The 14,982-nt window shown below is 39.3% G+C and overlaps 1 long non-coding RNA gene across 1 annotated transcript in view; it reads left to right on the top strand.

Annotated features, from left to right (window-relative positions):
• The window catches only part of LOC127419888 (uncharacterized), an 86,002-nt gene that overhangs the window by 19,227 nt on the left and 51,793 nt on the right, over positions 1-14,982 (top strand). The gene's annotated exons all lie outside the window — the stretch shown is intronic.

The raw sequence follows: 14,982 nt of genomic DNA, 5'->3' as shown, positions 1-14,982 counted from the left end.
CTTTGCAAACAGATGTAGTATGAGTCAGACTGAACATGCAGCATATTGTTGTTTTAGTCTTGTTGTAATTAACATTTTTATTGATTCATATGCACATAACAGTGGAAAAACTCAACACATATATAAAGAATCAACATTTACATTTAAACCCCCTAATACAATCTCACCTTGACCCCTAATGAACACCCCTGTGGTCCCACATACCACACACACACACAATCCAAAATAAATATAAATAAATAAATAAATAATAAGAAGCAGACATGATTAAACTAAACTACACACTCCACATCCCCTCCCCGAGAGTCCCCCAAAAAAACTAAATATTTGCCCCATTTTTTAACAAATAAGTCTCTAAACCCCAGCCTTCTATTTACCACTTCCTCAAATGCAGCTACCCTCCCCATTTCCACACACCTCTCCGAAAAAGAGGGTGTTCCACTTGACTTCCAACCCCTTAAATTTACTTGCCTGCCGATCATGAGACTGGTCAAAACCCCATTTTTAATGTGATTATCCCCTAAATTCATGACCGCCCCATCACCCAAAATACAGTGTCTGGGACAAAGCAAAACCTGAATGTTCAAAACATCACACAAATAACTCCGAACCCTCAACCAAAACTCCTGGATCTTAACACACCCCCAAAAGACATGGGTAGTGTCTCCAACTTCTGATTGGCATCGCCTGCAGGTGGGTGTGTCTTTAAGACCAAGCCTATTTAATCTAGAGGTGGTCCAATAAAATCTATGTAAAATCTTAAATTGCATAAGATGAACCCTTGCATCTCTAGATATAGGTTTGACATTTTTCAGAATCTTAGTCCACACTCCATCCTCCAATACCAAATTCAAATCTTTTCCCCATACTCTCTTGAGAGAAGTCAAGGCTCAATCCCCCAGACACGGAATTAGCAGGGAGTAATACACTGATGCTTCACGACCTTTTCCAAAAGCAGCAATCGCCTCTCCCAAAGCACCTACCGCTTTAGGGGGGTGTGTGCTACTCCCAAAAACAGTACAGAGCAGGTGGTGCAGCTGTAAATACTTATAGAACTGAAATCTGGGAATCCCAAAATGATGAACCAAATTCTCAAAAGATCTCAACACTCCACTCTCATACAGGTCACCGAGTAGTAACCCCCCTCACAATCCACTCTGACCAGCAGAAAGGGGACTTGTTGATACATAATTTGGGGTTCAGCCATATGCTTGAGGCAGCATTTAAATAAATGTCCAACTTAAATACTCTGTCCACTCTTGTCCAAATCACGTGGAAATTTGAAATAACGGGATGTGATTTAACTTTTCCGGTTACTTTGATAGAAAGGCTTTGCAGTGGCAAAATAGGGGCAAGGACTTCCTGTTCAACAGAAAATCAGGGAGGAGCTCTTTCAGGTGGAAGCGACCAATGAGCCAAATGCCTGAGGCCAAACGCATAATAATAAAACAAAATCTTGGGTAGTCCTAGCCCACCTTTGTCTATCGGCCTATGTAACTTATTAAAATGCAATCTGGGACATTTACCATTCCAAATGAAGGACTTCGCTGTGCTATCAAATTGCTTGAAATAAGAGAGGGGGACATCTACAGGGAGAGACTGTAGCAGGGAGTTAAATTTTGGAATATCAATTAATTTTAATAACATTAACCTTCCCAATCATAGATAAATGTAATGAAGCCCACCTGCCCACATCACTTGAAAACCTTTTTATTAAAGGGTCAAAATTAACACTAACTAAATCAGACAAATTTGCTGGGAGTAAAATCCCCAAATACTTAATGCCCTGTTTGGGCCACTGGAAGTCGCCCGGCTGGAAAGCTGTTACTGGACAGTAGGCAGTCAGAGCCAAAGCTACAGATTTAGACCAAATGACTTTGTATCCTGAGAACTTGGAGAAGGAATTAATAATTCTGTGGAGGCAAGGCATAGATCTAGTAGGTTCAGAGACAAATAATAAAATATCATCTGCGTAAAGCAGAAGCTTATGTGCCTAACCTCCCGCAACCACCCCTGGAAAATCATCCTCCTTACTTATCGCGGCTGCTAATGGTTGCAGGGCAAGACAGAGCAATAAAGGGGAAAGAGGGCAATCCTGCCGAGTGCCCCTATCCAGAGTAAAATAATCTGAAATTAATCCATTTGTTTGTACTGCTGCTACAGGGTGTCTATAAAGTAACTTAATCCAAACCTTAAATGTACTCCCGAACCCATACATTTCCAAAAATCTTAAAAAGATAATCCCATTCTACCATATCAAATGCCTTTTCGGCATCAAGTGAGATGGCAGCGACCGGAGACTGATCATTCGCTACTGACCACATGATATTGATGAGACGCCTGGTGTTATCAGAAGAGCTACGGCCCCGAATAAATCCCACCTGATCTATATGTATAAGAGATGTCATAACTTTACTTAATCGGTTAGCCAGAATTTTTGACAATATTTTTACATCTAATCGGATCAGGGAGATTGGACGGTAACTTTTACACTCGCTTGGATCTTTGTCCTTTTTAAGAATCAGACTGGTCCGGGCTTGTGTCATGGTTGGAGGAAGCTTTCCATTCTTTAATGATTCAGTATAAACTTCTAACAAAAGTGGAGCCAGTTCTGTAGCATAGGATCTAAAAAATTCTGCAGCAAAACCATCTGTCCCTGGAGCCTTGCCAGTAGGTAGGGACTTAATTACCTCGTCAAGTTCCTCCAAGTTTATCTCTGAATAAAGAGAGTTTTTTTGCTCAGTTGTCAGTTTAGGAAGATATAATGGTTCCACAAAGTTTCTAATATCTTCATCAGTAGACGAAGATGAGGAACTATAGAGATCAAGGTAGAATTCTTTAAAAGCATTATTAATATCAATGGCCGAGGTAAAAATTTCATCACCAGCAGATTTCACTGAGGGAATGATAGAAAGAGACTCTCTCTGCTTTATATATCTAGCCAAAATCTTCCCTACCTTGTCACCCGACTTGTACCTTGTATGACTGTCTTGCCCTGAATAACCAAAACTCCACTTTCTGCGACAAAATAGTATTATATCTATATTTCAATTGGGCCAATTCTCTGAGGCCATCAGCTGACATACGGCACTTCAGCTCTGCCTCTGCACTTTTAATATTCTCTTCCAACTCCACGAGTTCTCATGCTTTGGATATATAATGAATGAGGCATACAGTATGATCCAACCTCTAAGAACTGCCTTAAGTGCCTCCCAAGCCACGCCCACAGAGGATACTGAGGACCAGTTGGTCTCCATATAAACATTGATTTCAGTCTTTAACATTTGTTGGAAATCAGGATTTTGCAAAAAGAACACATTAAGGTACCAACTATATGATTTCTTTTTCTCTGTATATGGCAACACCTCTAAACTCACCAGGACATGATCTGAGACTAAGATATTTCCAGTTGAGCAATCAACAACAGATGAAATGAGGGATTTGGATATCAAAAAAAGATCTATTCTAGAATAAATCTTATGGACTGATGAAAAAAATGTATAGTCCCTACCAGATGGGTTCAAAAGTCTCCAAATATCTGTAAGACCAAGAGTTTTACACATCCTGTGAAGCGTCAATGTTGCTCTAGGGGTTTACACACTTTTGCTTCACTGTGATCAAGGACTGAATCCATCCAAAGATTAAAGTCTCCTCCCAATATTACATCATGAGGGGTGCCAGCGGTTTGCAGCATCCCTTCAAGATCTATAAAAAAGCCCTGATCATCAGCGTTAGGTGTGTAAATATTAGCCAAAATCAACCTTTGCCCTTGAATTTCAGCTAACACAATAATGACTCTTCCTAATGTATCTTTAACCTGTTTGAGACATTTGAATTGTAGATGTTTATTAATCAATATAATGACTCCTTTGCTTTTACTTGAGCCAGCACTAAAGAAAACATGTCCACCCCATATCTTCCCAAATTTTTCAGCTTCCTGCGGGGAGAGATGTGTTTCTCGAAAAAACACTATATCATATTTCTTACGTTAAAGAAAAGTAATGACCGTCCTTCTTTTTATGGGGTGCCCCAACCCATTTACATTCCATGTGGAGAGAGATAATACACTCATATTAACATTTGACATTTTGATATAGTAGAAAAAATAAATTGTGTATCAAAAACAAATTTATACAGACCACATTCCCCATTGGTGAAACAATCAAACCTCAAACTTTCCCCCAAACAAAACAAACAGAAAAAGAAAAACACGCGCATTAACCCTGCGCACGAAAGCACCAACCGGCGACAATCCCTTTAAACTCAAAAGGTCCATGAATGTCCACAAGCCCCCACGACAACTTTGCCATCAGATTGCTCAATTTTGCCTCACAAATTTGTGAGGCAAAATTACATAACAGAAAATACATTGTAAAATAAACCCAGCAAATAGGAAGAATGAACACAAAGAACGTGTAGATTCATTCACAGAACTGTCTCAAAGGTGTGATCTTCCACAAAACAAATTCCAGCCGATATAAAACCATTCAGATTCCTCGGACAGACAGACAAATGTTCAGTGAGCCGGCTGTTATGAGTTCAACAGATGACGTCATCATTCCAATGTCCCATAAAAATACTCAGCAAAACAAACTACAGCCAGCAGGAGTAATAAGCATGTAGAACGAACAGATTCATTCACAGCTGTTCCAAAGGAGTGTTATTCAATAGAACAAGCTCCAGCCGCTAGGTGGAACCAATACAAAAATAAATAAAACCGGCATCCCGGTTCCCCGAATGGTCAAGTCAATTCACTCGGAGGCCGCATAAAAGTATATACCATGACTTACACAATCCGTCAACTTTATAAAAGACATCCTTTGTGTGAGCATGTAGATATTTTGCGGTCATCCGTAGTGTCCACTCTCAAACTGGCCAGGAACTTCAATGCAAAAGTAATCTTTCATCAATGCAAAATTTTCTTTAAGGAAAAGCGTTATTCACAAAACAAGCTCCAGCCGCTCGGTGGAGCCAACACAAAAAGCAAAAAGAAACCAAAATGACGCCCAGCTTCCTCAAAATTCAGAGTAAGTACAGCAAGTTGACCCATTCACATGAGAAACACCCAATGGTTTACTCACCCATTGTTTCAATAAAAGACATTGCCTGATTGGGACATGTAAATACTTTGCGACTGACCTTCGTTTCTATTCTCAGTGTGGCTGGAAACATCAGAGGAAAAGTGAACTTTCGCTGATGTAAGAGTTTCTTACATTCCTTGAACCGATCGCGTTTCTCTCTTGTCGAACTCGCAAAGTCCGGGAATAAGAAAATATTATGGTTCTTCCAAGAAAGCTTCCCTTTGCTCCTCGCCTGGTGCAACACAAGATCTTTATCAGATGATCTCAGAAATCTGGCCAGAATCGATCGGGGCCTGTCTCCCTCAGTAGATCTGTGAGCTGGGACTCTGTGAGCTCGCTCGATTTCCAGCTTGTGGCCTGTTATGTCAAGCAGACTCGGGAAAAGCTTGTCTAGAAATTTCACCATATCTCTGCCCTACTCATGCTCAGGAATTCCAACAATTTGAATGTTATTCCTGCGGCTTCTATTCTCAAGATCTTCAAGCTTTTCAAGGAGATGTTCCAAACCAACTTTGGTCGTAGGCGGATAAGCGGTTAATTCCCTCTCCGAAGATTTCAGAAAATCAATTTGTCTCTCAACAGCAGTCACTCTTGTAACTAACTCAGAGAATTTTATTTCCATCGCCGTAATCGATCGATGTATTACAGCGAGATCCTCCAAGTCAGCAAGAACCTTCGTCAACATCACCGACATGTTGGACAACTGACGCTGGATCTCCTCTCCTGCCGCACCATCCAAATTGAGTCCCCGGTCTGTAGGCCTGTCGGGGCTTTCATCCTGAACACGTAAATGTCTTTTAATGTCTCCAGAGCCTGAGGATTTTGACTTCTTTGCCATGTTTTCCCTCAAAGAGCAAATGTGTAACTGGGTGTATCAAATTTCACCAGATTATAACATAAAAAGAATTAAAAATTTAGCAAATTGCCCAGAGCTCGTCACTCACACGTCTGCCTCTTGCATGGCGTCACGTGACCCCTTTGTTTTAGTCTTGTTGAAAACATGAGCGGAGGGCAAAATTACTAATACTACTATGGCGAAGATTCAACTCTAATATTAATGCAGTCGTAGTTAGTGTTCAGATTATTTAGCAAGATCATTTTGATTTTTGAGCTATATCTCGTAAGTGATATGACTTTGTGTTGTACCTCACATGTTATTTCAAACAAATTTAGCAGGACTGAGTCACATGAAATGATGAACAAAAGTGTTGATGTATCTGCTTTCATTCAAATCTGTAATTCAAAAAGTTGCAGTTTCACAAAGTCTTCATTATAATGCATGGTTAGAGAAATGAATTAAATTAACAATAAAATATGTTATTTTTTTAATATCACCATAGAGTGAAAATGAAAAATTGTATTAGAATTGTTATAATATAAACATTTTAATATATATGACACACACACAATTGTTATTGCTTTGTTATTAGTTCTGATGCAAATGCATCCACATATGGGTCATGAAAACCAACAGCACCATCTTCAGTAAATTAACTGTAAATTACCCTCGAGTAATTTCACAAAATTTCACAATTCTCACAAAAGTTATAAAGATGTAATGATTCTTAATATAAACGTGTTTTCAAATATTGTAATACTGGGGGAAAGAATACAAATACACATGCTGTTCGTTCATTCATTCATTCATAAGGCATATGCTTGTTTGCAGTTGGCAATTCTCGAAAAAACAGAGAGCAGTTGTGCATGCACTTTTACTCTCCCAGTTTCTGTCATAACAGCTCATCATGATGAGTGATTATTTTGCATAATTAATAATAGATTCATTCATTGACCAAGTTTGCTTTATGAACGCCGTCCTTATCTGCTCGATCTATTACGCTGCATTTGAGGAATTTAGTCATTTTAATTTATACCCTCAACAATAGTAAACAAGAGGCTGATTAATTGATGAAAATTTTTACTCCATTCTTGAGTTAGTTGCGGTGCTTTCGCTCATATTCTATATTGATTCATATTAATTTCTTTGAAGGATGTAAACGATTATCTCTCCTCCTCACTCCAAAAATGTGTGCTCCATTATCTCATTGGTCTAAAAATTACTTTTTAACTTACATGCACACAGAAACCAACGGCAGGTAATGAATAGTCTGTTACAGCAGAAAATAAGACATATTGCATGAGGCATATATAATCTACTGTTAATACTGTACTGACGGTGCATGAGCACAAAAAAACATGCTTCATACATGCTTCTCAGTTGGCATTTCTTTAAGAACATTTTCACGCTAGTTTCAGCCTTTAAATCCCGATTTGTTCCTCACTTTTAACGTAGGATAAAATCCATGACATTTAGGATTATATATCATATACAAGTAAGCACTGCAATCAAATTGTTTGGCTCAACTATTAAATTTCTCTCAAACAATGATAACACCATCAATGGTGACAACATCTGCTTTCCTGTCTATGAAAGATGAATAAGCCAATAAGAGTAGGTTATGGGCGGAGCGACACGTGTAGCTCTGCCCCATATGTAGCCCTGCCTCATTCTGCGGGCTGCAGCCAGGTCCTTCTCCCCTTGCTTTTAAAGTTTAATTTCTAATTTTCATATCAGCAATTCAGCACAGTGCTTAAACGACCAAATTTGGCACCCATACTAAAACTAGAGACTTTTGGGACTGGAATATTACAACAAATAAGAGAAATTCTCATCAAAGTGGTCTTCTAGCCTCTACAGATCACAGTCGAGTCCTGTACTCTGATAGTGGGTGACTCCATTATCCGAAAGATTGGTAACAGTGCTATCACTACTTGCTGCCTTTCTCAAGCAACAGTTTCTGATGTACATAAGGAACTTTGGAACATATTGGTGAATCATAAGACTGTAAATAGGGTTAATATACATGTCAGGAATTTTTTCTGAAAGAGCAGTTAGAACTACTTAAGAGGGATTTTAATGAACTCTTTGAAACACTTGGAAGATTGAAAGTTCAGTCGTTCACAGAGGTGGGTGGAGCAGCCAAAAACGGTATTCAAGTACAATTACTTAAAACATTTTTTTTTTTTTACTAAAGTAGAAGTAAAAGTTCTAACATAAATAATTACTTGAATAAGAGTAAGAAAGTATCCAATTAAAAGAGTACTCAAGTAGTGAGTAACTTGTTACTTTCACAAATGACATAATGGACGTTAATTCCCCTGTATTACATTACATAATACACATTTAACATGTATTATAGAATTATTATTATTATCATTAATGGAAATTCTGTCATCATTCACCATCCTGTTGTTCCAAACCCGTAAGACTTACTTTCTTCCATGCAACACAATAAGGAGATTTTAGACAGAATGTTTGCCTGAGTCTCCATTTACTTTCAGTGAATGTGTTTTTTATACTCTCTCCATATTTTGAAAGTGAATGGTGACTGAGACTGTCAGTACCTAACATTCTGTCAAACATCTTTTGTGTTCCACAGAATACAGAAGGTCACGTGTTTGGAACAACATGAGTGTTGGGAAATTATGACAGAATATTAAATTATGGCTGAGCTATCACTTTAAAGGAATAGTTCACCAAAAAATGAAAATTCTTTCATCATTTACTCACCCTCATGCCATCCCATATGTGTATGACTTCCTTTCTTCTGCAGAACACAAATTATGATTTTTAGAAGAATATCTCAGCTCTGTAGCTCAGCACAATGCAAGTGAATGGGTGCCAAAATTTTGATGCTCCAAAAAGCAAATAAAGGAATCATAAAAGTAATCCAAATGACTCCAGTCATTAAATCCATATATTTAGAAGTGATATGATAGATGTGGGTGAGAAACAGATCAATATTTGTCATTTTTTGCTAGACATTCTTCTTCCTGCCCAGCAGATATAAAGAGAAGAATGTAAATCACCAAAAACACAAGAAGAAGAATGTGAAAGTGATCTGTTTGTCATCCACACATTCTCATATCACATCGCTTCTAAAGATATTGATTTAACCACTGGAGTCTTATGGATTACTTTTCTGCTTACTGTGTGGCAGATGCTCCAAAACAGCCATCGAAGCTCAGTCGAGTCAAAGATTTCTCGGAGGTGCAAAGTTCTGATTCCAAAAAAAGACTTTTATTACAGTAACAAAACCAAGGTGATCCATGGAGCATCTAAAATTACACTTCAGAATCATGCATTTCTTATACAGTTCTGTTCCCCCTTATCTCTTTGAGTGATGGCTTCTTCATCCAATGAAATCGTCTTACGCCTCCCTAGTTTCATTTTCGCCGTCTCCCTTCTAGCTGGCCACCCTTGACCCCAACGTGCTTCAATGATGGCAAAAGCATGACTATTTCATTTTCTATGTATAAAACACACTGTAATCACTTCATATGGTTACATATTTTATATTGACTAACTATCCTTACTTCCCGCATTAATTTGATTAGTATATTAAATGATTTCCCTTATTACATTCATTGGTTTCACATAATCCTAAAACTAGAGAGTTGTATGTCTGCCCACATACCTGTTTCATCGCATTTCTAGCACTAATTAGCACACATACTGTACACTACCGGTCAAAAGTTTTGAAACACTTACTCATTCTTTATTATAATTATTTTTCACATTTTAGAATAATAGTAAAGTCATCAAAACTATGGAATAACATAAATCAAACTATGGGAATTATGTTGTGACTAATTTACATAAGTGAAATCCAACAACCGTAAATCCAAACGTGAAACAAAACATAAACATAAACTTGACTTGACTTAAACAATCCAACAATGTTACATTTACAATACCTGACAATGGACAATGGCAAACATGAGGCTTAAATACATGGACAAGGGAGAAACATGACAATGATAACCAATGACAAGACAGAACTGATAACAAGGTAACAAGACAATAAACCAATGAAAGCAAGACACATGAACATGGAGGGAAACCTGAAATCACATGACCAGGGGACCACATGACTATAAAACTGGAACTAAACTTCCAAAATAAAAGACATTAACACAAAACATGAACAAAAACACATAAAACCATGACATATCCCCCCCACTAGGGGTGGCTCCCAATGCCCCAAAACAAAAACACAGAGTTCAAGAGGGAGCTGGGGGGGGGGGGGGGCTTGGGGTGGCGTGGCGACTTGACTTGGTTACATGGCATGGTACAGCAGGATCCTGACTTGGGCATGGTAGGTGTGGATGCTGACTCGTTGGCTGAGCACTGGACCATGGAGCAGAGGCGGGCCAGGACAGTGGAGCAGAGGCTTGCTTGTGACATGGCATGGAGAAATCTGGGGCTTGGCTGAGACATGGCATGGAGCAGACTGAAGCTTGGCTGTGACATGGCATGGAGCAGACTGAGGTTCGGCTGTGACATGGCGTGAAGCAGACTGAGGTGTTATTGTAACAGGCTCAGGTGTTGATGTGACATGACATAGAGCAGGCTGAGGAGTTGCTGTGACATGGCATGGAGCAGGCTGAGGCATTGTTGTGACATGGCCTGGAGCAGGCTGAGGCGTTGCTGTGACATGGCATGGAGCAGGCTGCGGCATTGCTGTGTCATGGCATGGAGCAGGCTGAGGCATTGCTGTGACATGGCATGGAGAAGGCTGAGGTGTTGCTCTGACATGGCATGGAGAGGCTGAGGCGTGGCTGTGACATGGCATGGAGCAGGCAGAGGCGTGGCTGTGACATTGCATGGAGCAGGCTGAGGCGTGGCTGTGACATGGCATGGAGCAGACACAGGCGTGGCTGTGACATGGCATGGAGCAGACTCAGGCGTGGCTGTGACATGGCATGGAGCAGACTCAGGCGTGGCTGTGACATGGCATGGAGCAGGCTGAGGCGTGGCTGTGACATGGCATGGAGCATGCTGAGGCATTGCTGTGACATGGCATGGAGCAGGCTGAGGCGTGGCTGTGACATGGCATGGAGCAAACACAGGCGTGGCTGTGACATGGCATGGAGCAGACTCAGGCGTGGCTGTGACATGGAGACGTGGGACTCTGGCTAGTGATCCGCCTCCCACACAGTGAAAAGTTAACCACTTATCATTAGGGCAAGGTCGATATACTGAGTCAGGCTGTAGGTACTCCAACCATTAGGCATCAGGGAGGAGACCTGCTCATTCAGCCCAAAATGGAAACAGTCCTTGAGGGCAGTCTCATTAAAGTCGACCCTGCAGGCCAGAGCACTGAAGACCTCTACATATTCCTCCAGGGGATGATTCCCCTGATGTAAATGAAGAAGTTGAACTGCTGGGTTCTTTTTGCGGTCAGGTATTCTGTAACGTTGCTGGCAAAGACAGGCTGACAAATACGATGATGAAGTTATAACCCACGTGCAGTTTATTTACATAAGTGAAATCCAACAACCGTAAATCCAAACGTGAAACAAAACATAAACTTGACTTGACTTGAACAATCCAACAATGTTACACTTACAATACCTGACAATGGACAATGGCAAACATGAGGCTTAAATACATGGACAAGGGAGAAACATGACAATGATAACCAATGACAAGGCAGAACTGATAACAAGGTAACAAGACAATAAACCAATGAAAGCAAGACACATGAACATGGAGGGAAACATGAAATCACATGACCAGGGGACCACATGACATGAAACAGAAACAGGATATAACATGACATGGAACACATGACTATAAAACAGGAACTAAACTTCCAAAATAAAAGACATTAACACAAAACATGAACAAAAACACATAAAACCATGACAAGATATCACTTTTTAAACAGTATTGAAGGAGCTCCCATCTATGTTGGGCACTTATTGGCTGCTTTTCCTTATTATTTGGTCCAAGTCATCAATTTCAAAAACTTTTTTTTTAATTAAATTTTAGCTTTATAATGAAATAAATTAATATGGTGGCACAATTATATTTTTGTCTACAAAACTAATTTCAAACATTTAAGCATACGCCTTCAGATCAAAAGATTTTTAAGATCATGAGGAACATTTCAGTCAAATGTTTCAAAACTTTTGACCGGTAGTGTAGTTTTGTACACTGATTTTATATGTACTCAATCAACAATGGCAACCTCATGCGAAGAAATTTCGTACTATGCTACTGTGGGGATGGGGGCGTGGTCGTGTGTCTGTCTGCGGGAGAGAGCGGTAAGGCTCGTCACCTGGGTTATAATTATCTCTAACACCTGTCTCTTGTTGTAGTAATGACGGAGGGAGACTCAAAAGCCACACCAGCTCACCAGAGGAAAGAGAGAGAGAGCACGAACTCGACGTTTATTGTGCATTTTCATGAACTGACTGAGTGTTTAAAAATCTTTTATTTTATTATCTGATTGAGTGTTGAATCTACACGAACAGCCTGTGTACATAACCTGAGGCTGAAAAATAAAAAGTCTTGCCTGCACTGCTTCATTGCCTCCTGACTCCTCCACTGCCCAAGAGAACAGAACTTGTTACACTGGTGCCGAAACCCAGGACTTTGGAGGACGACGCTGTCATGGAATCTTCACCGCTGGGCTAAGTCATCAAATCCCTCGCCAGCATCAAGCCCTCACAGAGTTATGCCTGGAGCAGGAATTTCAAACATTTAAGCATACGCCTTCAGATCAAAAGATTTTTAAGATCATGTGAAACATTTCAGTCAAGTGTTTCAAAACTTTTGAACAGTAGTATATATCATCTGCCTTTTTTGGACACCAGGCTGTTCCTGTCTCTGAACTTAAGTCACCCTTTTAATATCCACACTCACATCTCCCTTAAAGTCATCTAAAGTTTAACAAATAAAAGCTGTCCACATACGTTTTTCATGTCATTTCTAGCACTAATTAACGCACGTATATCATCTGCCTTTTTTTTGGATACCAGCTCTACTCTTATTAAAACATTAAATTATCCTTTTAGTATCCCCACACACATCTCCCTTTGGGTCATACAAAATTTGACAGAAAGAGGCTGTAATTCTCCCTAGAGAAGCCAAGCTGCATTTTTCCATTGATTTGCACTTTGGTTATTAAACTGAGTAAATGATAATTAAATCAATAAATGAATGATTAAATATCTAACATATTGAATAACATTCATAATGCAGTTATTCATACTAAATTGATTACACATTGTCATTTCTAGGTCATTGCATATTGCATACATATTAATTCAATTATCAAAAATGGATTAACTGAATGATTAAATAAAAATATTCCATATGTCTTAAGTGATATTTTAGCTTTAAAATGTTGGCACCCATTCACTTGCATTGTATGGATCAATAGAGCTGAGAATTCTTCTAAAAATCTTCATTTGAGTTCAGCAGATGAAAGAAAGTCATACACATCTGCATCAGGGTGAGTAAATAATGAGAGAATTTTCCTTTTTGGGTGAACTATACCTTTAAGGGCTCTTGTCAGATCTGGATGAATTTGTCAGAAGAGAGGTTTAGAATCCTTTCTAGTAATTATTACAGTGAAAACATGAACAATGACCCACAGGGACATTATATATAATTCTGAAATATAAATCAAAGCAAGATTATGCTTTATTAAAGAATTTAGATCATTAGTTCTATACAGCATTACTGCCACTCCCTAAATGCAGAGTACGCAGCCTGCGTACTAGGACACCAACCCTGGTAATTTTTCGACCGAGCAAAAGCATTTACACTTAACTTGGATGTTTACATGCATTTATACAGTTAATCAGCCCAAAGTAGCTGCCATAGTTTCCAGTACCCCCGCAAGGGTGCAGGGTAAATGCGTAAATACTGCTCATGACATGCGGGATGCAGAACAAAGTGCACTGATAAATTGCTGCACTGATTTAAAAATGTACACTAAAAAACTGATGTCACAAGAGCTCATTTATACAGAATCACCCTGAAAATGACCATCACCATGTCACATAAAAGCCTACATTACACTGTGTAAAAAAAAAAAAAAAAAATATATATATATATATATATATATATTGTTCCTGGGTAGTAAGTGTTATTTTCTAATTGCTTATGCCTCAAAAGTATAGAAAATGGCTATTATTCCCCACAAACTTTGCTTTTGTGACCAGGACAGTGATATTTTGAAATGTACCTATTTCCAATGAGAAATGGGTGAATTTGTGTCTTTTCTTTCACATAAAGTCAGAAAAAAACAACATATGAATCCAAATTAACATGTATTTATACTAAAGTAATATTCAAAGTCGTGCTGGTCCATAATGGTAACAAGTATCCATCTCTTCCCCTGGCTCTCTCAGCGCACCTCAAAGAGGATTACAACAGCATCAAGACCTTGCTGGATGCCTTGAAGTATGATGAGTATGGCTGGGAGGTTATATGAGACTTCAAAATGGTGGCATTCCTGATGGGTCTCCAAGGCGGTTTTACCAAGTTTTCCTGCTATCTTTGCCTTTGGGACAGCAGGGACACCAAGGCGCACTACCACAGGTGGGACTGGCCACAGCGGACCGAGTTATCTGTGGGGAGGAACAACGTCATGTGGGAGCCAATGGTGGACCCCCAGAAGGTGTTGATGCCACCACTGCACATCAAATTGGGCTTTATGAAAGAATTTTTCAGAACTCTAGATAAGGAGTCGGCAGTCTTCAAGTACCTTCAAGATTCTTCCCTAAGCTGTCTGAGGCAAATGTCAAAGCTGGTGTCTTCGTCGGACCACAGATAAAGAAGGATTTTGGATTCATATGTTGTTTTTTTCTGACTTTATGTGAACGAAAAGACACAAATTTACCTGTTTTCTCACAGGAAATAGGTAAATTTCAAAATATCACTGTCCTGGTCACAAAAGCAAAATTAGTGGGGAATAATAGCCATTTTCTATACTTTTGAGGCATAAGCAATTAGGAAATAACACTTACTACCCAGGAACAAAAATTGTGTTATCATTAGAGCCACAATTTACCTCAACATGCTGCCTTAATTTGGAGCTGT

Source organism: Myxocyprinus asiaticus, chromosome 29 (assembly GCF_019703515.2).
Source record: "Myxocyprinus asiaticus isolate MX2 ecotype Aquarium Trade chromosome 29, UBuf_Myxa_2, whole genome shotgun sequence".
In the NCBI taxonomy this organism is placed as follows: domain Eukaryota; kingdom Metazoa; phylum Chordata; class Actinopteri; order Cypriniformes; family Catostomidae; genus Myxocyprinus; species Myxocyprinus asiaticus.
The sequence above is the reverse complement of the archived record's forward strand: the minus strand, read 5'-3'. Positions and strand labels throughout refer to the sequence as shown.